Here is a 25,982-nt window from a genome sequence, read left to right as displayed (position 1 = left end):
TAAGTATTCTAGACCAAGAGGTCTCGTTTGCTGACAGTGCACATGCTTGATCATAACCATCATAAAAAGACAGCAATGGATGCAAAGACAAAACTTAAAAGAGCCATTGTGAAGCTAGTAAAAATGTTTTCAATATTTAATTGATTATCCTCTATGTATCACCCATAAAAAGAGGTCAAAGATGTTGTGGGGTAGTTAGAGAACTAAAAGCACAAAGCTATAAAAAAATGCCTTGCTCAAAACCTGCAACTTGTCCAGAGCAGATATAAAGCCACCAATAGCTGGTTAAGCACCTGACTAAAAGGTAAAGTCTTTGCATCAGAAAAAGGTAGTGAGATCAAAGATGGAAAGTTTCTGTCACTAATGTCCCCCATAGCTGGCTTGAGAAGGGAGCTGAGGAACTGACAGCTAAACTGACCTCTTCCAGAGACATGGAGATATGGGTGGTCACTTTATGGTGGTCAAAACTGCTCTGTTTGCAGGGTATTCAAGATTAGTCACATTTTACAGTCAGTGACATTAAACTCTTTCATAGTGCTATAAGTTATAATATATTATTTATAATATTTTAATCACCTAAAGTTCAGGGACCTCAAAGCACATATTAATTAATGCCTATTTTAATTAGCTTTGCCTCAGAGAGAGGGAGAAGACAAAACTGTGCAGCCTTATTAGCACTACACTCCAGCACCGTAATTAAACCCAGAATATGCACTGTAATGCACATCAGGACTTAAAGCAGTGGAAGGTTGGTCATCACCATGGCAGCCTCCCACTCCTATAACTTCCTCTCTCCTGAACATCATTCTTCTTTCTTCCCTGTGTCTTCCTGTGAATGGCAGTTTCCACAAGGGAAAAGGGGAAAGATCTCTGCTCCTCACGGGTCAAACTCAGTTCTGTTCTTGCAGTAACAGCATCATCTTCAGTGGAGTTATTTTATACTCCATTGTACTTAGAAGAATATATTATTATTATGGGAAAAAATCTTTTTGTGCAGGTATCTTCACATGCAATTTTTTTCCTCTCTTTTTGGCTCCCAGCCACTGGATCTGTCTGCAGGCATAGAAACCTCTGCTTTGCTGCCTTCAAGTATTCTGTCTCCTTCCCTGTCCAAGAATCCCTGAGGATACTTCATTTTAAATTTCACAGCTACTGGATTCTGAAAGGGAAAAAAATTGGGTTCTTCCTATTTTCTGACTCTTCACAACAAATTAACTGTAGGCAGAAGAGGCAAGTCAGCGTGCAAAGGTCATACAGCCAGTCAATGGAAAAGCATCAATACAACACAGTAATGCCAGTCTCTGGCATCCTACTTTTGTTTGCTGACTGACCAAGTTATGAAATTTCAATCACTGCTATTCGAGCATCTTCCTACAAACATTTTAGACACTAAAGATAAACAAAACTCCAATCAACTGAGATGCTGATCCTAAGCTCCTAGAAGTCTGTAACAGTTTTCCTGTTGACGTCAAGGTTTTTAGAGTAAGACCTTAAGAGTTTAATAATGATCTGAGAAAAAAAATTACCTAACTCTGTACTAGTACTACCATATAGCATTAGTTTTCAACCTTTTTGCTTGCAGCTCCTTAAAATTTATGCAATAGTCTTGATTTTCTTAGCGAAATTCTACAGATGCCTTAGGAGCGGTGCTCACACTCTCAGTTAGGTATGGGTCATACCTTGAAAACATCTGCTAAGGGGAAGGAAAAGACATTCATTTAAAAAAGTCCCAAACCTTACCAGTAACTATATACAGGAAAATTATGTTTTCTCTTTCTTATTTCATGCTAATTATAAAATTATTTAAACTCTAAATTACAATAAATTTCCCTCAATTTCACTTTCCCTGCCCTGTTCCATAACATTTCTCCAAATAAATACTGAAATTGAATAGTTAAGCTTGCAGAAATTGCTATTACTTTATCAATGCCTGAGCCAACAAAAGCATTTTTCATGCACTTGCATAAAATAGAAAAGCTTTTAAGAAATGTGCTACATTTTAATATGTCCTGGTGACATGCAGAAGCATATCTACAATGCTGAAAGGAGTGAAGAAGGAAGAATGGGTGGAAAGGGCTCCACTGATAACCATGTCTGAGCAAAGAGCACTCAGTAATATCAAGAAATTTTGTACACTCATGCTTCTTTGTAATGAATTTACTGATGTTAGAACAAACAGTGGTGCCTTGCTCCAGAAACAATTCTTGGCGAATAAATTTTGCATCAAATACTAAACCATCATTTTAGTAATTTCTAAAAAGCAAAGCAATGTAAAATGTTAATATTTCAGTATCTTTTACTCTTAAATGTAATATTTTACTTTATTATTTACTTATTTGCATTTGCTCTTATTTTACATTTCCTACTACTTTGCTTTACTATATTATAATGTATTTTGCAATTTTAACTCATTTTGTGATATATTTGAAGTGTTTTATTAATTCTGACAGTTTTGTTAACACAACACGACAGCATTTTTAGTGCATTACAGCAGGTTTCCTTCCACTATGCAGCATCAAGTGACTGTAGAGACATTAATGTATGCCTAAATTAGATGAAGGAAGCAAGAGAGATTAGACTGGTTTAACCTTCCTCAAAGTTTTAGAGGAGCTCATTAATGCTGTTTTGCAAAGCATCTATACTCTTATAATGGAGCCATTATGTGATATTGTTATGATACTTTCTTCCCAAGCTCCCAACGCCTTGCAAGTAATTGACTTCTTATGCCCTGTTATTCTCACTGGCAATTTTCAGGTTGTATCACCACAATTCTTAATTTTGGCTCCTCCAATAAAATAAAGTTTCCTGAAGGCCTCCTTATATTTTGTATGTTTATTAGAAGATCAGGAAGAAAAGTAGAAAACAAAAGGCCAAGGTATCATTACCCTGTTCTGGTTTTGTTGGGTGAGGGGGGGCCTAAGGTGGCAGCTTCTGCCACCAGGAAACTGCTAGAAGTCATTTCCCCTTTGTTCAGTGGACTCAGCCGGGCCTGCGGCGGACCTGCTGCTGGCCAAGGCCAAGCCAATTGGTAGCAGAATGTTCCATGATAATGCCTCTGCGATAACGTATTTAAGAAGGGGGAAAACAGGGAAAAGAAAAAAAAAAAAGATGTGAAGACGCTGAGCAGGGGCAGAGAGGGGGAGGCTTGAGCCTTGTGGGCCTTGCAGGCCTCACCCTCTGGCCTCCCGCCGGGCAGCCGACTGGGCCCAACTCGGCCTGGCCGGGCTGCAAGAAGTGGAGAGGAGATGAGAAGTAAACGAGATGTAAAAAAGATCCTGAGAGGCGTCTGACAGCCTGTTGTGAAGAATTTTTTTTTCTTCTGAGAGTAACGGCTGCAGACGCCAAGATCAGTGAAGAAGGAGGGGGAGGAGTAATGCAGCTCCTGGCTGAGATTTCCCTGCAGCCTGTGGTGATGACCATGATGGAGCAGGTTGTCCCCCTGCAGCCCATGGAGGTCCACAGAGGGGCAGAGATTCACCTGCAGCCCGTGGAGGACCCCACGCTGGGGCAGATGGAGGCCTGAGGAGGCTGTGGCCTGTGGAGGGACCGCTGGGGCAGCTGTTCTAGAGGGACTGCAGCCCGTGGAAGAGATGACCCACGCCAGAGCAGTTTCACAAAGGACTGTTGCCCATGGGAGGGACCCCACGCTGGAGCAGAGGAGGAATGTGAGGAGCTCTTCCCCTGACGATGAAGCAGCAGCATGAAACAACGCATGATGAACTGACCGGGATCCCCATTCCCTCTTCCCCCCTGTGCCACTCTGGGGGGGAAGGTGGTAGAGATAATGTTAAGCCCGGGAAGAGGGAGGGGTGCGGGAAGGTTATCCTGTTCCCTGTCTTATTCTCCTGTTAGTTTTAGAAATAAATGAATAGTTTTCCCCAAGTTGAGTCTGTTTTGCCCATGATGGTAACTCAAAGGATTTCTCCCCGTCCTTATCTCAAACCTTGAGCCGTTTTTCTTATATTATCTCTCCCTATTCTCTTGGAGGGTGGGGGGAGTGAGAGAGAGACTGCATAGTCTGGTCCCGATCGGGGCTGAACTACGACAACCCTTATTCATATCCATGAATAATGCTTTGCTCCATAAATAATTCACTGAACTAATAGCGTAAGGTACAGGTGTTAGCTTGTCACAGTTTAGCCTCAGATGGATTTAATCAGTGTATTCATGAACTCCTGGGGATTTGGAGAAGACTTGCTTGCCTTTTGAAGCTGAAAATAAAAAAAAAAAATCAACCAAAATTTTAGGAAAACTATGTACAAGGGAAAAATACACAGGTAAGTTAGTCCTTCAGTAGCTGAACCCCAGCCTGAAGACTCAGCTTGAGACAAAAGCTTTTCTCAAACCCCTTGAATTTTGAGAGATGCAAAACTGAACTGGGTCCTGAGGACATCTTAAAATAGAGCACAACAGTGTTCAGTTTAGTGGTGGCAGATGCTACAGTCAAATTTCCCTGAAAACCTCCTTCATTTTTCCACCCAGTTTCTGCTTTCTCATGAATGCATATCCACGTATAAATTCTGAAAGTTTAACAAAGATTCTAAAGAAAAAGCAGAAAACAAACAGGTTCAGTCCCCTCTGCAGAACATTTGCAGAAACTAGTGGATGCTGGACTAGAATCTTTGAAGTCAAAGAAAAGCAGGTGAATGGACACAGAGACTGACACTGCAAACTGATTTTCCACAGAAAGCTGACAGTCATTCTGGAAATACAGAAAAAAAATGATGTCACTATTTTTCCCCTGTGTTCCCAGCTTCTCTTTTCTTTTTAACCCTCGAGGAACTAACTTTTTTAACCACGAACCCAAGTGCATTGGGGTAACTTAATTTCAATAAATTAAGCACCAGCTGTTCTTTTTAGAGCTCCATTTAAAAAAAATTATTAATTAACTATTAAATATTTAATCATTAAATATACTCCCTGCATTGTGCATGCTAAAATGCAAAATACTGGGCCTGCTTCTCTTGTTCTCTGTATTCAGGTGGCAGAGGCAGAAGTGGAAACCAGATGGAACACAGCAGATGGGTGTTCTGCTGTTGCAAATAAGTCCCTGGACCTGTAAAAGGTAATGCAGTCCAGCTTCTGAAAATTACACTTCAGGCAAGATGACCAACTAAAATAATCACAAACTCAGCAAAAGAAAGGAAAAAAAAATACTGCAATAAAATGAGAAAGAGCTACAAAGACAGAGACAAACCAGGAGGTTGACTTTGCAATACCTTGTGTTGATCAAGACTACGATGAAGAGACTTATGCCTGAAAGCTGGTCTGCTTCTTCCAAATATAGCAGATGATCTAATAAAAGATAATCCCTCCCCTAAAACCTTGCCTCTCTTTGAGTTTTAATCCATTCTGAATAGAAAAACTACTGCCATTTCATTTTTCATTTGGAGATTTTAAAGAGCTTTACAAAGAGGTTTACAGGTATCACTGGGATTCTTGATGTATGAAGTATGATGGACTATATCCTCAGAAAGACAAATATTCCTTCAGGGTCTGACGCTTTACAATCCGTATTCTGACTTAGCTATTCATGTGCTATTAGATAAAGCATGGAGACAGTTAGGTGCCTCAGCATGGGACATATGAAGGCCAATCTGCTGAGGCTGGCCAAGTGTCACTGCTGGAGATGGAGGTGCCCCTCTCTTCTCCCCCTCTTCCCCAAAATAGCTGCTATCCTGAGCTACAGCTGGCGCTTCTCTTCTCCAGTAATTCATAGTTATGAACCTCTCCTGAAGATGGACACTTAAGTCACCCCTTTCTCACAAAATACAGGCAAGATCCTCTCCAGCCTCCTTGGAGCTCTCACTTGGGATCTCAAATCCCAGCTTCAAATCCTTCAAATGTCTGAAGCCCCTGTTCGGCCCCTTCTCCTCTATCCCTTGGCACAGTTCATTCATTCTCCTCCCCTTGACAATCCAATTAACATTTAATCACTTTCTAGAAACTGGAAGAGCTTTAACTGAGCGAAGGACAACTTTGACTTCATCTCCCATCACCCTTTCTCAAAGCTTACTCTATAGCCTGGTGTTTAAGCTGCTTCCCCTGTGAGACAGGAAATGCAAATTCACATCTACTCAGCAGAGGTGGGATTTGAAGTGGGATCTCCCCACTACTGGATGAATGCCACTAGACCAGACTGAGAGTGTCAACGCCATGCTCAAAGAATACCTATAATATTGGATCTTGCAGGTGAGCTATCTATTTCTAAGTTTGAAACCTTGACATGTCTGAGGTGCAAGACAGATGCTGAACTGCTCAGCAATGTCAAGGCTGGAGACATTCCAGGCATGTAAAGGAGCTAGCCTTAAGGCACACCAGAAACATCTTAACATTAGACACTTAGACTACACCTGATATTCAGAGACAAGTTGTTCTGCATGTATGTCATTGCAAAGATTATATATTTTCTTATCTTGGAAATATATACCTTCACACTTTCAGCATGTCTAAGCACACCAGCTTCCACATCTAGAACAGAGGGCAGCAGGCTGTAAACAGAAGAGAAATCTAGGGTACATTAACTGGGGCTTTGTAAATTAACAGCTAAACTGCTCAATAAGATCCTGGATGCTACAGATGCGTGGAGAACCTGGTGATGGCACAAGGTGTGCTAGGAGGTAGAAAATGAGCACAAAGCTCTGCATACCTGGTGTCAAACTTTTCAGGCTGTCTCAGTTGATGTTCTGTTTTTTTCATATGGCAGTTTCATCTGTGTATGTTACCTGTGCACCTGAGCACAGTTGGCCATGAAGTTGTCTGAGTCCATTCCCATTCAACTGCAGGCACAAACCCTGTGGAGCCATGAATCCTACCATGAATTTTGCACAAATCTCTCTAGATAAGTAATTTTACACTCATACAAAAGGAGGGTTTTAATATCCTATGCCACGCAGCTATTGAAATTTCATGGGTGTATGACATGGACACATTTTACGACTCCTTAACTAATTATTGTGCCATTACTACCCTTGGTGCCTTCTACATTTGCTGACCCCAGTCTATACTTACATATCTCTCTTCACATGATTTCAGACTGAATATGACTTTCCTCTCATACCTATTTTCATTTAACTCTGATCTGTCCTTTTTTTGAAATTCTGAGCTGGTTTTCATAAAAATCTTATCTACAATCAAAGTTCTGATTCTTTTTAATGCTCTGGGATATGGCCTTATCTCATGCTACTACTAAAAACCAAAAGCTCTTTTATACAGGTATATTTTTGACCTCTGCTCTTCTCTGTTTGGAACAAAACCTGCAGCAGCATGGCCAAGAATAGAAGCGGCATGGCTCAACTCCCAATTCTGTACTTTAACCACTAGATGATGCTTCCTGTGAGTATATAAAATTTCATTTAAATGCAAAACTCTCACTACATTTGCTTCCGCTTATGATGTGTTAATATTATTTTTTACATCCTGCCTCTCCTTGACCTCCCTTGTCCTCCTGGGCTTAGCAGATTTTCAAAATCCATTACAATAGTGGAGGAAGGTTTATTTTGCTACTTGCCACTCAGCCTGTATGTGAAAGATTCCCATCAAACAGCTGGGGACAGTCATTACACCATAGTCAGCCCTGTTTGAACATAGGACTCATGACTTTGTGTGAACAAAACTTCTGATAACGCAGATATTTCAGGAAACAAGCAGAAGTCTTTTGAGGATACTACCACCAGCCAGGCATTTGTATTACCTAAGAGTTCAACGCTTTCAGTATGTGATGAAATGTCCAAAAGTCTTTTTTTTTTTTGCAGCCACATGTGTAAACTGGGATGCATTACACTATAAAATAGTGTAAAGACAGAGTCAATCACAGCCAATCGCTATTACAGTTAATTAAAAACAAACACTGTGGTTCCGTACATAAAGTTACCAGGTAAACGGATAAAGAGTTGTTGTTGGTATATTGTGCTCTGCCAAGAAATTAAGACTGCCAAGAAATTAAGAAACAAGTAGAAGCGAATAAAAGGGTCAATTAAAGAGGGTATACTGCACATCAATCTATTGCAAAAGCTTTTAATAGTAAAACTATGACTTATTTGTGACTATGACTTATTTCTGACTGTAGCTCATGAAGTTGTTTCCCAAGTGCAGAAGGAAGGTAAAAGAAACATGCTATTTTGTACAAAAACTTGGGTTCTATTTAAAAAATGTTGTCAACTAGAAATGAGGAAGACTATCTGAGTAAGAGCAACCATAAGAATAGTCATTAGCTTCTGAAAAATCAAGGCACCACAGACAATGTATTTGACCAGCAGTCTGATAATACGTTCATGTCATTTTGATCAGGAATAACATTAGACTGCTAAGCTCCAAACTTGCACAGCACTTTAGTACCCAGCTTTTCATTCAGTTGGTAAACAGCCACAGTGAATTAAGTACTCACTGCATTAAGAGATGGTCAAAATTGACACTTCTGTTCTGCAGGAAATCCTGACCCTTCAGAATTTGATTATGCTCTAAATCAGAAAGAACGCCACTACTTCAGAATTTCCCATTAAACAAATATCTTGAAGAAAAGCAAGTCAGGAATCTAAACCAAAAGCGTTTTGGTAATAATAAAACAATTTATTTTTATATGATTGAATGGTTTTAGTTTGATATAGTAAGAAGCTTTACATCAATTGTATCTAAATGCTATCTAAACCACTTTAGATTCCATTTCATGCCATCATAGTAATGTGTTTAACATTAATATATAATGTAAAAGTCAAGACAAAATAAAGAACCAGCATTACTAAACCAGAAGTTTTTTACAAAACTGAAATAATTATTTCTGACAGTTCTCCATGGATATCTGCACTGTATCTGTTATAAAACCTTAAAATATTTACTACCCTTCATTCACTGGTAAAAACCAAAACAACCGTCCCTTCTCTTGCCCCAAAACTATTCCATTGAAAAATATGATTAGTTCTGGCCTCACCAAAGTGAGTTTTGGCATTGACATCAATGAAGTCAGAACTTTATTCACCAATTTCAGATGGACTACTTGTGTACCTCAATACATGCAAACTAAGTCTTGTATTGATCTGGAACCTTAACAACAAAACTTCTAGGAAAAGTGTATCATCTCAATCTCAGCTGAGTGCATAGAGCAGGACTCTTAAACATAGCGCACAGACTCTCAAACAAGCAAAAGCATTGTCCGCCCAGATTCTGAGACCATTTTCCATGAATTTACATCATCTGGAACAACAGTAATTATACATTACTGCAAAATCAGTATAACCAGTTCACCAGGAACCACAGGAAAATAGTGACATGCTATTTTTACCATACACTTAGAAAAAATCATTATTGTTATTGCATTATTAAAATCTGCATACTTATAATAAGGTATTGATTTTGGACATTAAGGAGACACTGTTCTCAATAGTTAAGAGAATAAAGCTAAACCATATGGTAAAATAAACAAAAGGAGTATTCACCAAATGTGGGCAAAGATGCTCCAGGCACCATCTATTATGTGCACATCTGCCAACAGGGCAGACTGCTATCATCTAGCACTATCAAGAGGCTTGATGTATTTCTCAGAAAACAAGCACAAACACTTCCAACAAATCATAGTGCTAAATATTTGTTGCTCTGCCAGTAAGACATTGCCTTCTCTCTTGGTTGTGCCTGGGAGAGAACGTTTCTTTATTTTGTGAGTTCAAAAAAAAAAAAAAAAGTCTCAATTCTCTTCTTCCTCCCTGCGTAACCCCTTGAGTAAGTGCTTTATAACAGATCTGAAAAGCCTCATGGGGCCCTTTTGTCATGGAATGGGCAGGGCTTCGTTGCCCACATATAGGCTTCTTTGCCCATCTACGCTGCCCGCCACTTTTCTGATGGTACCTTGGAGACTAAAATTCTTTTGGATGTCCTCTGGCCTGGATATAAACATGAAGCTAAATATCCTTACATTATCTTAGGCTAAGATATTCTGATGCGACATCTGCAATGCTGCAAATGATAAAAGACTAACAACCATCCCCATCTACCTCCAAACCAACAGCCAGTGCAAAGTAAAAGGCAACTTAATTTTAAACAATAGAGAAGTATATTTAAGAGAAAGTAGGAAACAATATTTCAAGCATGACTCATGTAACGCAAATGACTGCAAAATGCCATCGAAATTTTCAGAATGATCACTTAAAAGCTTCTTTGTTTTCTTTAAATGAATGTTTATTTTTGGTACAGTAACTCGGTATTTTTGGTATCAGTAGGTGGAATGTACCCTCTAATCTCAACTTCATATGAGTATTAGCCAGAGCTTTGCAACTACTTTAATCTAAACATATGACTGCATTCAATACTGCAGTATAACCTTGCTTAGTCTCCAAAATAAATTTGCAAAGGGAGTGGAATACTCTGAGGATAATTAATGTGATAGGGAGATTTTTAAATCTTGATGTCATTATTTGAAACTGACTAAATTAAATTTGTTATGTTAAGTAACCTGGGGCATCAAATGGAATTGGAATGCTACTTCCTAGGTACAGAACCACTGTAGGAAACGAAGCCCTGTCACAAAGCAGAGTATCCAAGCAGCCAGGGCATAAGAAAGAAGCTCTGTCAACCCTATTATGACTGACCCAAGTGTGAGTCACCTATGTTCCCAGAGCAAATACACAACAGAGATGGAAACTGAGCAAGGCCTCAGTTTCCAAGTGCCAAGGACTTCAGTACAAGTTCTAGCCATCACTATGGAAGAACCTACACTGACCCCACTGGATCGGTATTTGAACTATGGCAGCCAGATACAAGACAAAACAGAGATGGGTAGCAAGGTAAGCATCCACTGAAATGCTAGTCTAAGGACCAACTGTCTGTGTTGACAGATGTGTTGTACCATTTTGACAATGCAATTCCACTGAAGTTCTCTAATCACCATTTAAGTATTGCTGGACATTGTTAGTGAAATTGCCACATTTTTTTAAATGTACAAATTTTATCCTATGTTTATTAATTATTTATGTGGACAGCAAAAGCAAATAAGGTATTTAACAGTGATGAGCATTAATGGTCTGATAGAATGTGCAAAAGTTTCACTGGAAACTCGTGGACAATGGCCAAAAGTCAACATTACCATAAGCATAAAACTAGAGTAACTGCAAGGATGATTCCAGGCCAGTAAAGGTTCAGTAAACATTCAGCATCTGTGAGTTCCTTATGGTTTTTATTAAGCCAGAATGAAAGGGTTAAGTACATCATTCTGTACTCTTTTTTCTTTTTTCCGTTATGTTTTTCTTTTTTTTTTTTTTAAAGAGTCTCCCTAGAGGTCTCCCAAGGTCTGACTCTATCGCCGCATTTAATCACTTTTGGTGTCTTTCCTTCTTCTTTGCAGTTTTGCCTGAGCACTCCTGGGACTGGTGTTGCATTACAGATTCATCAATGATTTGCTGCTTACTCTACATTATCCCACAAGTGCTGAGGCAAACAGTTCTTTGCCAGGATCAAATGATGTTCTATATTCGCCTGCAGTTTAAAATCTTGTTAATGTTGACACTTCTGACGAAAGCTCCGCAGTGAAGCTGGAAGGAGTGAAACCTGCAGGCTTTGGTGACTGCCAAATAAATGGGTACTCAGGGCACAAAGTTTTTTCCACATCCTCTATATGCCCACAGGGGCATCATCAGCTTAGGCGACATCTTTTCCAGAAACAATGTCAAATAGAAGACCTAACGCACCCTGTCTGTGGGTGATGTTGCTGATGGGTGACAGGGTGACTGTTTGCTACTCTACGTTGCTAAACCGATGTGTCTGAGAAAGAACTTTGCTCTAAAGTCAATTAACTTTAATGGAAAGACTCCAAATTACTTCAATGATCTTTGGACCAAGCTCAATAAGAACTAATTAGGTCTCCATTCTAAAGGTTAGTTGTCAGAATTATTAATGGGCTTGTGTTTGTTTGGTTTTTAATATCTTTTAATATTGAATGAGAGGCTCTTTTTTAAATTATTTAGAGGGACTGACTTCACTTTGAAAGTCATAAGCTGCAAATACAGATGTCAGTATTTAAAAAATTAATTTCAGATAATAAGATGAGCAGAAAATTTTACACACTGTGGAAATGTGGGCCACTTAATGGGGACGAAGGAAATAAAAACTACAGTTAGTGGCACCTGTAATTTAGTTCTGTGGTATTTACTACACTCCACAGTCATACCAAACCTTACATGTGTCCAACATGAGTACAACTAGGTTTGCTGACTAGAGCTTCCAGTTCTGCCAACAAAATCTAGGACCAGAGCCTGACTTTTCAGAACTCACCTCACTCCCTCTTCTTAAAACTCCTGACCCAGAAGAAGATTGTATGTCTGAAAAACTTACCACAGGAGAGAAGATACTTGAAGAAAGGTTCCTTATGTGGGAATGACACCACAGCAAATGGCAGTAGATCATCACCTGCAAATCAAATTCAGAAATGCTCAAAATCTGAAATTCACAAATTAGACCAAGGTGAATTATATAATGTAATTTATCTGACAATTTTCCTCCTATTTTTTCTTCCTACTTGTCCCAGTAGGCCAGAAATTCTTTTCTTTGGACTTTCTCCATTACTAAAAATAAATTGCTAAATAATTTCTTCACATTGGTCAGTAGCTTATTGCTTTTTTAAAGGAAGCTTTCCTGGAAACTGCAGGAAATACTTAAAGTTCAAAGTGTAATAAATATAATATACTCAAATTGTATTTATAGCACACAAGACAGAAAACAGAGATGTAATTCTTCCCTATGAATTGGTCAGACAACAAAATTATTTAACTTGGAGCCTAGTCTTCAAAAAAAAGACCTAAAATCTGCCTTTGGATATGAGACTCCAATTCTCTCCAGCGCTAACAAAATGTCAAGTCATATTCTGGCAGAATGTGAGCCTGCACCTTTGCTGCTGAGCTCTGAAAATCTAGTTATAGGAGAAGAGGAGAGTCTATATTTGTGGTCTAACAGAGGGGATGAGAGGAAAGACAAAGCTTGCACCCTCACATGGTACATGCAAGCACAGAGAGCAAAAAGCTCTTCCTGTGAGCTGGGACTGTTCCCTTCTTTCTCCCTGAGAGGGACTAATTCCCCTGAAATACTAGGGGAAAAGGGAGGATGGTTGCTCCCTTCTCCATCTCCCACTCTCTTGTACAGGGGACAAAGGGACAAGCTCAAGTGAATTCTGGCACAGAGGCTTTCAACAGGCTGCTCCCACCTCCCCCTTTGCCGGAGGCCATGCCAGCCTACATGTGCATCTGCTCTGTACCCTCTCCAAGCCAGGTCACTTGCTATCTTCAAGCAGATGAAACACCAGGGTACAAATGGGAAGCACCGAAGGTCACCCGATGGAAGTCGCAGTGGGTGTAGGTATCCGCACACTTGTCGTTTGCTCTCTGTGTGGACAACAACCACTGGCAAACCCGTTTGGTCTGAAGTGTGGGTCTGCTGAGCTGGCTTGCAGTGAGCAGTCTCTTGCAGAGCTACAGGTTAACTGCAGAGCTGTGGTGTACCCTGTACAAATCCAAGCTTTAGAAGCAGCAACACTGTTAACTTGAGCTAAAGCTAAAGAAGATGTGGGCAAATAGCCTTCCTGAAAATCAGTTTCTCAATAGTCTTGTAGTTGCACTGAGTAACAGTTACTCAGATTTCTAATTAATAGACAGACCATATGAAAGACTTCCAGTTAATAAAAAAGAAAAATTGGAAGAGCTCAGACGCACTAAATACCTGTGCTGACCCCAGCCTAAAGGCTCAGTCATGATGTGTAAGCACCTTTGCAACTTAGTGTTAAAAATAATAACAACAGAACTGGCACTAATTTATGCCCAGTCAATCAGAACAATCCATAATGTGGAAGTTTTTAACAAGCTGCTGTCCAACAGTTTTGACATGTTTTAAAACAAGCCATCCTGACGGGCCCTATGGAGACTAATGCTTCGAAGCTTAATGACTCTCCAAAGAGGAGGAGGCATAAAGATTTAGCGACTCAGTAGACATGACTGCACAGACCTCTGCAGCCAGCTTGGAAATGACAAACAATTTATTAATAGAGAAGCTTTATTTTTATACTATTTTTGCTGATGAAGTGAAAATAGAGCATTGATTAAGCAATTCAAGCTGAGAATATTCTATCCAAACTGGAGAGCTTTCAGACCAGCAGCTGGTTTCAAGGCTTTGAAATACAACTTCCGCTTGTTGTTTGACGCTTAAAGATACCTGTCCTAGAGCCACAGACAGTAAGTGGTGTCAAGCTGACACTGCAGTTCACAGATGGATTTCAGTTGTATGGGCCATGCCACATGCGCACCACTTGTGTAAAAAATGCTTTTTGTCTCAAATGCTACAAACTGAGAGAAAGGATTAATAGAGCCATCAACAAAAAAGTTCTCCGTACAAATAGAGGATGGCTGAAGAATACCAATAGCCCAACATGCTCTTAACTCATCATCACCCCTCTCTTCCTCCTCTCAGATGAAGTAATTCATATATAAATTCAGACTGAGCCTTTCACGCGCATCACTAGGTTTTTGGACAGCTCAAATTCTAAGCTCATTTCCTGTGAAATAATTGTACTAGAGTCACCATATCTATTCAACACTAAATGAGAATTAGGTGTCTAGAAGTAATTAAAAATATCTGTGGTTTTTTCCTTTGCAGAGAATTCAATTTTCCAGAGGAGCTTTAAACACAAGCTTTTGGCCCTTATAGATATTAAAGTTTGAGTGACTCATACTCTCATTCCCTTGTGTAGCTACATTATTAGACTGTATTTCCCTCAATTCCTCAGAGAATAGGCTATGTCCTAAAGCAGAGGTAGTGGCACGTCACGGAAGATTAGGTCCAGACAGAAAAACGGGCCCCTAAGTAGAACAGGAGTAAGAAGCATCTAAGTTTCATACTCAGAAGGTATTATGGAGCCTTTTTGGAGTTAAAAATAAAATTATTTTGTGGTTGAATATTTGGGGTTTGAGGTGGGTTTGGTTTTTATTAAAATAAACCTGCAACAAGACCATGCCTTTTACTACAAATGAAAACTGCTGCAATGAAAAATTTTACCTTAATCAGGTCAGTTTGTTTGGACAGACTGCTGAGTAAATACCTATGCTACATTATCTGTATTGTAGCTCTTTCTCCACAGCTAAGAATAATCAACGTAAACATATAAGCCAAGTTAAAAATATGCATTATCTTTAACAAATAAGCATTTAAAGAAATTATATGGGTTTTTTTTCAGCTACTGATCTGTACATCTTACATATCTGAAAATTAAACCACTTATTTTTGTCTCTCTGGATTTTAAATAAACACCCATAACTCAAACAGGCTGTTAAGAGAGGGAGTGTCCTTGATGGAGTAGAATTATTTTCCTGAAAAGTTCATGCAGGAGTACAAATCCTAAGGCTAAGATCCTCTTTGCTAAAAATTTTGCTCAGAAAGCCAGCACATATATTGGAAGGGGCATCTTGCAATTACCATGATTTATCACCCCCGCTTAACCTATTTCATCCACATTATTGATGGAAAAGTTTCTAATTGTTTGAATAACTCCTTCTTCCCCGAAAAAAAAAAATCAGAAAAAGAGAACAAAACAAAGATTTGTGTTGGCTATTTTAGAACAGAGAATGGAGGAAAAAAAAACATTTCCAGTGGTAAAATTATTTGGATTTGGTTTTGTTTTTTTTTTTTAGATTAATTGCTGAGCACAAGATTTGTTGGGTAAGTAACTGCAACACTGGTGCCAGCAGAAACACTCCTTGTAAGTGCTTTTTGCAACACTATGCTGGCACCTGACAGTTCTGTAAGTATTCACAACCTGAGTACCGTCTTGATCAAAAATTCTTTGAAATTCTTTAATAAAATATTATGTGAGCACTTCTATGAGATTTGTTGCTGTTCTTTTGGTAAATACAATATGTAGTTTCGTTGCCAGAAAGGGAAAGTAACAGGTTTGTACGTACATGAGATGACACTCTTCAAAATTCTATTTCCTTTTCTTTCTTACGACCCAGGATACTGCCTTGCTGTGAAGCTGACACAGTGGTAAGTACTGAATTGTATACAGATTCCTCACTAATCTCTCCTGAATCCTTCTGACACATACAAGAGGGACATTCCAGCTAAGCTTTATTGGTCAAACTTAGATTCACTGAGATGCTGCTGAAGTAAATGGATGCATTTATACATGGAAGAGATTTGGAAGGTATTTTTTTCATTCCCACAGCAAAAAATAACACTGTTCAAAGTAGCTCTGTCCATTAGATTGAAAACAAAATATTGTTTTTTTCATTAACTCATGATTTTAAATGTATTTCATAATTTATTTGTAGTGGAAAAAAAAGATTTATAAGTAGAAACCACAGAGGAGTCATAATTCAGGTCACATTTGTGCAGCTCACCAGCTAATCTGAACATCTAAATGCACTGAGGCTTTCTAATATCTTCTCAGAATTGTATGTAGTATTACTTATGAAGAGGCTCAAAGTAAAAGGAAGGTTTTCATATTAAAAAAAAATATTTTCTGCATTGTCGTCTACTTCTTTGTTCAGTAATTTCATGCCTATTGCTCAAAATTTGTAAATTAAGCCAAATCAGGTTTTGACCCATCCGCTGCCTTGTCCCTGTAACAGATTAATAGCTAATATATACTCACCTCCCGGTCTGGCTACAAAATGCTATGGCACCAGTAGAGAACATACCATGCTTTCTCCTTCTACCAAGTACTTTGTCATATAGTGACAGATTATTAAAGTAAGTGAAACAGTAGGAAAATAAATGAAATTTTCATTCTTTTCATTCCCAGTATCCTACTAAAATTTCCTGCTCCTATGGATGACTGTAGTGGATGAAAACAGGAAGAATCTTCCTGCAACTGAGAGAGACTGAGAAGCTAAGGAGACTGGGTTCAGCTACTGGTCATGCCCTAGATGACTGACTCTGGCTTATTTCCCACATTTCACAGTGACTGTAAAAAAAACCCCAACATGTTTGCTTCCTTTGGCCCTGAATGTATTTTATGTATTTCAGTTGCAAGATCTCTGGGGCAGAGTCTGCTGCTGAATATGCTTTTCCAGTGTTAATGCAATACAACCATGACATATCTTTATACCTGACAAAAATCCAAGCAACATGTAGTTACCAAGGAACTTTCTCCATGCAACAGTTTTGTGAAAGACCATTTTCCTGAGCACTCAGTACAGTACTTGCACATTTGCAAATCACTAGGGTGCCAAAAGAAAATCTAATAATACTTAAAAAGGCAGAAATAAAACCTGAGTCAAGCAGCAAAAAGGCTATTAGAGAAATACTAGGCACCTGGACAAATACCTTCGGTTTCCAAGAAGTTTCATCTTCCAAAATATTCTGCACTTCTTTTGATACTGCACGTGGATCTCTTAAACAGCTTTTACAGTTCAGCTAAAAAAGCCACCACAGTGAGAAAATGCTGCACCTGGTAAAAGTACTTTAAGGAATGTAGACCCTGATCTGCAACCCTTTTCTCACACAAATAATCTTCAGAGCTTTGATTAGGACATAAGTAGGATTATTTACGTAAGAGAGAAGCAAGATAGACATAAGAACTTTAGAATTGCACTAGCATAGCAAAGCATTGTAAAACCACAATAAAAATGGTATTTAAGCTCTTTAAGTTATACCTATTCTGTAGTCAGAAAAGAGACAGTAAATTGAAGAAGTAGCTTTTATAAAGCAGCAGCCAGCAAGTCACGGGACCTTGTAAGAAGAGATCCCAGGTCTAACCTGAATGAATAACCATGTCAAAAAGAAGGTACTGGAAATAAGCGGAGTCCACACAGATTGCTGCAGGTACTGTCCACAAACTAGAAACATCTGAGAGGTTAGGAAGTACAGAGATAAAGTTTGAACTGCCAAGAACCCAACTGAGTTATATCTTGCAAAGAATATGAAAACAGATAGTAAATGGCTCTTTGGTAGTACAAGTAAATAAAAAACAAGGAAAAATGCTGTGCCACTGTGGAGGAAGGATGGAGTGGAGATTAAAGACAACACAAGGAAAGGCCCTGAGTAAGTATTTTGCCACAGTTTCAATAAGAAGTTTAATTTAGAGACAAAGATAGGGTGAACAATGAGAATGTGAGTATGCAAATGGAAACTACCACAGCTAATACAAAAATTCAACTCAAAAACCTAAATGTATCAAGCTTGAAGTCTGGTTAATCACTCTCTCTGACTTCTAAAAATTTACGACACATGTAATGCTGGTCCAGTGACAAATATTTTTAATAGCACCAAGTTGGTGCTCTTCACTCCCACCAGCAAGTTGGGAGTGAAACTGAAAAAAAAAAAAAAAAAAGGTTTCTTTACTTAAAAAAATAGATGCAAAGAAAAATAAAAGGAGAAGACAGTTGGGAAATTACAAGCTATTTCATTTGACCTCATTTGTATGAAAGGCCTTAAAATACATTTTGAGTGAGACAATATATAAAGACACAGAGATAAATGAAAAATGGGATAAAATGCAGCAGCAATTTCCCAAAGGGACACCATACAAACTATCCATATAGTTTTCTTAGATGAGGTAAGTGATTTTCTGAACAGATGAGGTGTAATAGATCTCATCTTTCAGGACTTTAGGAATGCATTTGACACCATGTTATACATTATTAAGGAATCTGAGGACTAAGGAGAAGACTTTTTCGGTGGTTAAAAAACAGCTCAAGGAGAAGCAGTAACAGGTAAGTGCCGTTAAGAAGGGATGCATCAAGTCAATTAAGATTAGCAGTGGGGGTCTTCAGGATCCATCCTGGGGCTTCTCCTGTCCTTTCATAGCTCTTGATCATTGTGACCTAGGTAGAAGAGTAGCTGGGCACTCTCGTACTGTCAATACAGAAGAGCAGTGAACCTATACAATTAAAGCAGCTTGAAGATGGGAGCCATAGAAATGGGGTCAACAGCAAAGTCGTGCAGAAAATTCAAATGTAACCTGGGAGGTGACCAGGTAGAGACAAATGAGGACTGTAGCTGCCAATGAGAGGATGACTAAATAGGTAACATGATGAAAAAGGGAAGTGAGACTGCAGAACATGAGAACAGAGATCTTCAGTAGAACCTGGGAGACATCTGTGATCATGTCCAAAGTGCAGGTTGTAGCTCACTAAAATCCTATGCACATTCAAAAAAGATGAATTCAAATAGGGAAAAGTACAGATAATAGCTTGTAAAATGAGTGAAGGAATGGAGATCCTCCATCAAAAGATACTAACAGAGCTAAGTTCTTTAGCCTAGAGCTAAGTAAGAATGTAACTGCTGCCTAGAAATGCCTTGAGGAAGACACCTCCAGGTGGGAGAAGTGTTAGTTAAGTTAAAGAGCAACAATAGCATCAGAAGAAAAAGAAAAAAAAAAGGCAGTATACATGCCACATTTATTTAAGTTGTAAAGAAGGGACCCAGCAATAAGGCTATGAGCTTCTCAGTCTCACAGATGGAAGAGTTAGGGCAAAATTACAGCCTTCAAGTTGGTGCTTGAGATACAGTTGGAAGTATCACATGCTATAACGCCCTTTACAATTACTGGACCCATTACTTGTGTTCACTGGTCACAGAATGCACTTTAGCTCTGCTGTTAATAGTGTGGTAGTGGCATTTCTACTGCTTTGATGTTACTGGTGTCATTTTGGGGGACATGTCCAACAACATTTACCATTCCATTTTTCATATACTGTCTTCATTACAAAATCCATGTAAAACTAATTACACAGATAAAGGCTTTTGTGATAATGCAAACTACTTGTAAGTGAAAATAAATAAATAGAAGAATGCAGGGCCCAAGATTATTTGAATAGCTAGGGCTCATACACATATAATCAAACAGGAGCTTTAATTAAGAATAATTAAGTCTTTTGTGAAATAATCTAGGACAAACTGTGGAATTGTTTTTAAATCATTATTAGCTGCTCAAATGGATTTTGTCAGATGGGTTTTCAGTGCTCTAAAGCTGAGAAATTTAACAGAAATAGTATGTTGCTGTATTTTCAGAACTTGTGGAGTGAAGATTTGGCACTTTGTATGAGCAGAGAGGATCTGGCCCAAACATTCCTGTTTGCAGCTGATGAATTTACTGTATTATTCACTTTGTCTTGGCACAGTCAATCAACAGAGGAAGTGCAGTGGAAATAACAAAGCCTTTTCTCTATTTGCTGATAACATTTTTCGCACATTTAAGGAGAAATCTGAAGAACCACAGTAATTTCTGCACCTCAGAAAATGTGTTGCGCATAGAGAAAAGGACAGAGAGGACATCAGTACTTGCAAAATACAAAACAAAACCCAGGAAAATGTCTTCAAAAAGGGAATGTGAAAAAATAACTCTTAAAATACATTTTAAGGAAGTATTTGAAAGAACCTTCCCAGGACATAATGCGTATTTATACTCATTAAGTTTACACCTATTTGAACACAAATCAGTGCATTTATACTAGGGATTAATCTAATCTGTGTTGCATATTCAAAATAATAGGTTCAAGGCATTAGCCAGGACAACAGCATTTTTATCAAACAATTCTTTTGTATCCATCCTCACATTATCAGAAACGCAGCTATCTTGTAATTAGCACTTCTCCAACTTTAACCTTTTGTCTTGACTGCAATCTCTTAGATTAGTGGTGATGTTCAGCCTCCTCAAAACTTCTTCTTTCATAAAATGACTATTTCCATGGTAACAGCTGTCACTTTCATCCCACAAGCATCAAGAAAATGTGATTTCCTTTATATCAGTGGGCCAGGCTGGGTGTGCAACTTTGGCCTTCGTCAATGCTCTTTTCAGACAAAACTGTTTATTCCAGAAGAAGAGGAAACAGGTGCAGGTACAATTCAGGAGGCAGTTGTTGGCTGATCCATGAACCAGGATTGGAAACGGTCTGAAAGGGAGCTGTTGGACAACCCACCTGCAATGCCAGTACATTCTGCAGCTGCAAGAGGAAAGGACAAGCACATTCAATACCAGCCACCAAACTTTAATCAATATTTTCGAGGGGGTTGTTTGGTTTTTTGTTGGTGTTTTTTTTTTCTTTTTCTTTTTGCTTGTTTCTTTGGTGGCTCCAGAAACAGTAGCAAGATATCAGCTTAACGGCCCCACAATAATAGTTGAGAAACACTTAATCAAGGGTTCTCATTTGAGGAACATTGAACTTCAGCCAAAAAGAATATCAGTTCATTCCTGAGAAGCTGACACAGCTTTAATGATCAGTGTCTTTGTCGTCAGCACTCACGCCATTCTATAACCAAAGTCCTAATCTCAGCTGAAGTCAATGCCAAAAGCAGCATCAACTTCAGTGGGACCAGCAAACATTCACAACAAAGGTACTTTATTTCTTGCCAGTCATGTGAATTTTTTCTGGAAGTTTATCAAATTGGAGACTTTTTCCAGAAAACCCATCTGTTCCATATGAACTCACCCTAACACCTTTACCTTCTTTGAAACTGATGGTTTCCAAGTCAATCTGTTAAGATGAGAATGGATAAAGTGAGATACACATCTACTTCTCCAGCCATCCACAGAAATAATCGCGTTTTCCCTTAGTCAAAAATGTAAGCTTGTGTCAGAAAATAGAGCTGTGATTTTCCAAAGTTAGTATTGCATGTTCAGTTTCTTAAATTAGTCTTTAAAATATATTTTTAATTTTTAATGACATTTTTAGTACTCATGTAAAGGACTGGCAGATGGCAAAGAGACTGAAAAATTAAACACAATTCTAGAAGTCTTTTTGTATTTCCTCCTTAATTCCTCATTAACCCTTTCAGCACTAGACCAGGTGATTGCTTTCCTTTCCTTACATATTTTTAATTTCAGGTGTACCAATACCTGTTGTTAATTAGAAACCTGCAAAACTTGAACTCGGTCTGGATTTAGGCCTGCTGTTTTAAACCAAAATTACCAAGTGTTTGAGGACCAAAAATGACAGATCTGCTTTTCTGAAAGCGAACAGTCAACGGCTGCAGTTGTGCAACCTACATAAACTCTCTGCCCATTCCAACAGATGTTGAGACTGTTTAGAAATGGACTCATTTCTGACCCTCATATCTGAGCATTTATCATGCTTCTAGTGCTGCAGATTTTGTTCCCCTCATAAGGTACTGAACGCAATACCAACAGCGAAGCCCACAGCTTTCTGTAGCCGAAAAGGAAAACGCCAGTTGTTAGAAATGAGTAGCAGGCTGTAAACATACTGCAAGCCCTAAGCTAGTATATTTACACGAGTATCACAGAACCTGGATGCCGTTCAGATTCAAAATCTAATTCTATAGCTGGATCATAATCCATAAATGGCCAAATTAAAAGTCTCAGTTCTGGGCTCACAATGGGAAAGCCTGGGTTTGAGTTTGAGCTCACACTCCTAAGCTCATGTTTATTTTCACTTCAGCTCACAAAAAAATGGTGAATAATCCAGAACTGCTCATCTGGGAAAGATTCCAAGGGCTTGCCAAGTTCCAGACAATAGTCCGTGGAAAAAAACAAGTGCACAGATCTGCTGGCAGGAGATGCCTCTATCCATGTTCAACTCACACATGTTCCTAGGGTGGGTCTCAAAAATGGAACACTGTTGGCAAGGGAAGGATGAGGGAGTTAATTGAACCATACCTGTGGATGCCATGAATTTCCCAGATTTAATGCAAAGGAACACCAAAGAAATTCCTGCAGATTAATGAAAATGAGGAAACAGTTGGCGGAAAGGATTGCCTGCATGACTGGCAACATCACAACAACAAAAACATTTTACAGGAAAGCTCATAGATTCTGCACTGTAGATGTTTGCCATTTCAATAAGAGTCGTTTATATCCTGATGCCATGGCCTAGTTTCGCAATTGTACTACAGGCACCAGGGTTGTTAAGATATGATTTTGAAACCCCACAATACTAGCCTGCACCCTTTTTGGTGCCTTCCTGTGCAGTCTGGCCCAACTTCCACCTGGAAGAGGGATGTGACTCTACCTGCACTGGCTCCTGGAGTTAGGAGAGGCACAGGAAGGCAGCAGCGCTCATTTTCCACTTTCTTCAAGGGCTGTTCTTCCTCCTCAGTAAAACACCAGAACAGAGCAGAGTTAATGTACCTGTACATTTTACAAGGATCTGTGGATCCTACAGAGTTCAAGGACTGGATATGCCAAGGTGGAAAGTCCCATACTGCAGAAGGATAGAGATGAGAGGATTCCACTTCCAATGCCTCCAAACTAAATCCTTAAAGGTTAAGTCTTGGCTTCTCTTCCACCATCCCTGCAATATCAGCTGAGATGTTACAGGAAGGAGGCTAGGAAGGAGAACATTGTCCTGACTCAAAAGTCCCACAAATCTCACTCACCCTTTGCTCAGAAATATTAACAGGATTGCCATATTTAGTGTATTTACTATACCTTTTGTGTGTGTGTGTCTCAGTAACCTCGGAGATTCAAATGATGTTGCTTTTTCTTCACACTGCTTTCAAGTGTCTCCAACTTCTGGCAAGCAGTGCATCACATGCCCTTCCTGCCTCATGCCAAGGAGACATAAACAGCATTCCCGCATCACTGTCGGAGTTTTGAGCTTTTTTGCATGCTTTTACCATACATTAATGGAACTTGGCCCACACCGATTGGTGAGCTAATTGCTGTCAGAGCAGATGGTAAGATAGATTTGAAAAACATATTTGGTAGTTTTTTATCATGTGAGGGAAATGTAAGAGGAAAAGGATGTCTTTTCCATTTCCTGAGGGCTGCAACAAAAGTTAAAGCAAGCTTTTATGATCAGTGGAGTTTGAGGAACAATTATCCAGCTCCAGTGGATGCATACTTGACATCTGATTCTCTCCTCTGTGGTTCAATTTGCCCCCTGGGCATGTCATGTGCTGGGGGTTCACAGATTGCCAGTATGCTAGTTCAATCTGCTCCAGGCACCAGCGTTCAGAGAGCAGCGTTGGGAAGCAATTCAAGACACCAAAACCAGGAACAAACTCATAAGGCACTCCTGATAAAGAGGTAACATTTGTTTCTCTATTTCATGCAGTTACCTTGGAGGGATGCAAGCACAGTAATGCCCTCTGTGGGAAACTATTGCTTGGTGCGAACTTTCCAGTGGCGGCCACCGTAAATATTCAAACAGAGATATAAATAGCACTGCACTATAAAAAGTAAAAACAGCAACCAAGGTCGGTGTGAGGATCAGACCTCAAAACATGACACTGCAGAAGAGATGCTGCATTGGAGCTATGCAGGCAGAAGGCTTCACATTTGGAGACGGAAGGAGAACAGCTTGCCAATAGGCATTCCAGCAGTTAGTTGCTGGCCAGGATTTTCAAAGTTGCACTTCATACTCCTAGTTTCACATAGGTCACACTAGCAAACTGTTAGGGTTTAATAGACCGAAGACGGATTTGGCTCTTATTCCAAGGCCCTTTCCTTGATTTTAACATTGATGACAATGGAACAAAAGTCTCAATAGCTGCACAGAAAGGCCAATGTGCAAATGTGCTACACTCAACATATGGGAGAAGTCTGAAGCCTTTCAAACCACTTCTGTTTTCATGAGAAAGCTGTGGATATCAACAGCAGAATGAAAAACCTAAAATGGGAGGAAGAAGCCTATGTCCTACCATGCTAATTTGTACTGTTAGAGAGGAAAGTCAACAGCAATGTTAGCCTTGCTGAGGATTTTCAAAAGTTGTATTTATTTTGGGTTTCCTTTCAAAAATAATGTTTAAATGAATATGCAGCATGCTGGGTCTATGGCACTGGTAGTGTGTTCATCACCATGGTACCTGAGCACTCAAGCAAATGATTAACCAGCAGAGCAAATAAAACAGAAGCAGAGAGCCAACAGGCACTGTGACAAGCTCTTCATGGACCTGCCAGTACATCTCTATCTGGACCTTTAGTCCTTCAGGCTTTCCACCATCCTATTTTTCACCCACGCTCTTACGATAACCAGAACTTTTTTTCCAAACAGCGCTAAGTGATGCAGAGATCTTAGACTGGCTTAGGAGGAAGGGCGAGATTAATGAAAAAAAAAAAACCCACAAATATTTTCATCAGGAAAACATTGCTTAAGGACACAGTAAGGAAAAAAATAGTTTTTATTTGCACAAATCAATTATGAATTGACAAACTTTGTTATGTCTGCCATGCCATCAGCCTGGCCACTTTAAAATTACTTTTCAGAAGAAGGAAAACAAGTCTTTTCCTCACTGAAGGCCAAAACAACCTTTTAGGAGACCAATGCAGAACATACATGAACATTACTGTTTGCAGTATGTAACAAAGAAAAGAATTCATAAAAACATATGGCTATAGGCCTTCTGGAAAAAGTCTGGAGATTGCATCAGCCCCTCCCCACACTTCAAATAAGTAGCAAGTTAACAGCAGCTCTGATGATGTTTGTTTAACATATGTGAATATAACTACTTTGAGCTTTTCCTGGCTTGGAATGCTTAAGCAGAGACCTCTGGGGTTTTAGAAAAGAAAAATATTCTGTTGAATCATCTACCCCTTGCTGTTTGTTTTCTGTACAAAATCTCTGAGGAGCACAGGAAAGCAGCGGACCTTGCATGCAGGCCAACTTTAGAAAGGCTAGCTCCTTTCAGTATTGGGGAATTATGCAGGGTAATACAACCCTCACTGCAGAAGCTTCCTGTTTTCTATCACCAGTCAAGGCAATAATACTGCAGTCTAATTAAATTACTATCATGTGGAGTCTTTCCTATTTACTGTAGCTGCTTCAGACTTAAAAAGAAGTTACATCCTCTCCATTCCAGTTTTTTCTTTAAAACAGGAATAAGTCTGGGGGGACAATTACCAGCAATGAAGACTCAAGTGGTCTCTTCCCAACGCACGTACAATATGCTGTGGTACCACTGTGCCCAAGCGGCAGTTTTGAAGATAAGGAGCACTGCACCACACAGCCAGATTCGACTGAAGCCCTGGCTTAAAGTTCACTCCGAGCTTCAGTCTGATTCTTTTATCTCTCTTGGGTCTAAATTATATCCATCACTGTCATCTCTAAAGATTCAGATCT

At 39.2% G+C, this 25,982-nt stretch overlaps 1 long non-coding RNA gene across 2 annotated transcripts in view; it reads right to left on the bottom strand.

Annotated features, from left to right (window-relative positions):
- LOC147601725 (uncharacterized) overlaps positions 1-25,982 on the bottom strand; it is a 53,574-nt gene that overhangs the window by 21,104 nt on the left and 6,488 nt on the right. Inside the window, exon 3 of one of the 2 annotated variants that reach the window (XR_015257654.1) lies at positions 12,316-12,390. This is a non-coding gene — a long non-coding RNA (uncharacterized LOC147601725). Of the gene's footprint in view, positions 1-12,315; positions 12,391-20,532; positions 20,910-25,982 lie in introns of those variants that run through there. The other variant, XR_015257655.1, reaches the window with a different exon arrangement.

Source organism: Chlamydotis macqueenii, chromosome 2, assembly GCF_036417535.1.
Source record: "Chlamydotis macqueenii isolate bChlMac1 chromosome 2, bChlMac1.mat, whole genome shotgun sequence".
NCBI lineage: Eukaryota > Metazoa > Chordata > Aves > Otidiformes > Otididae > Chlamydotis > Chlamydotis macqueenii.
This window is presented reverse-complemented; position numbering and strand designations above follow the sequence as displayed.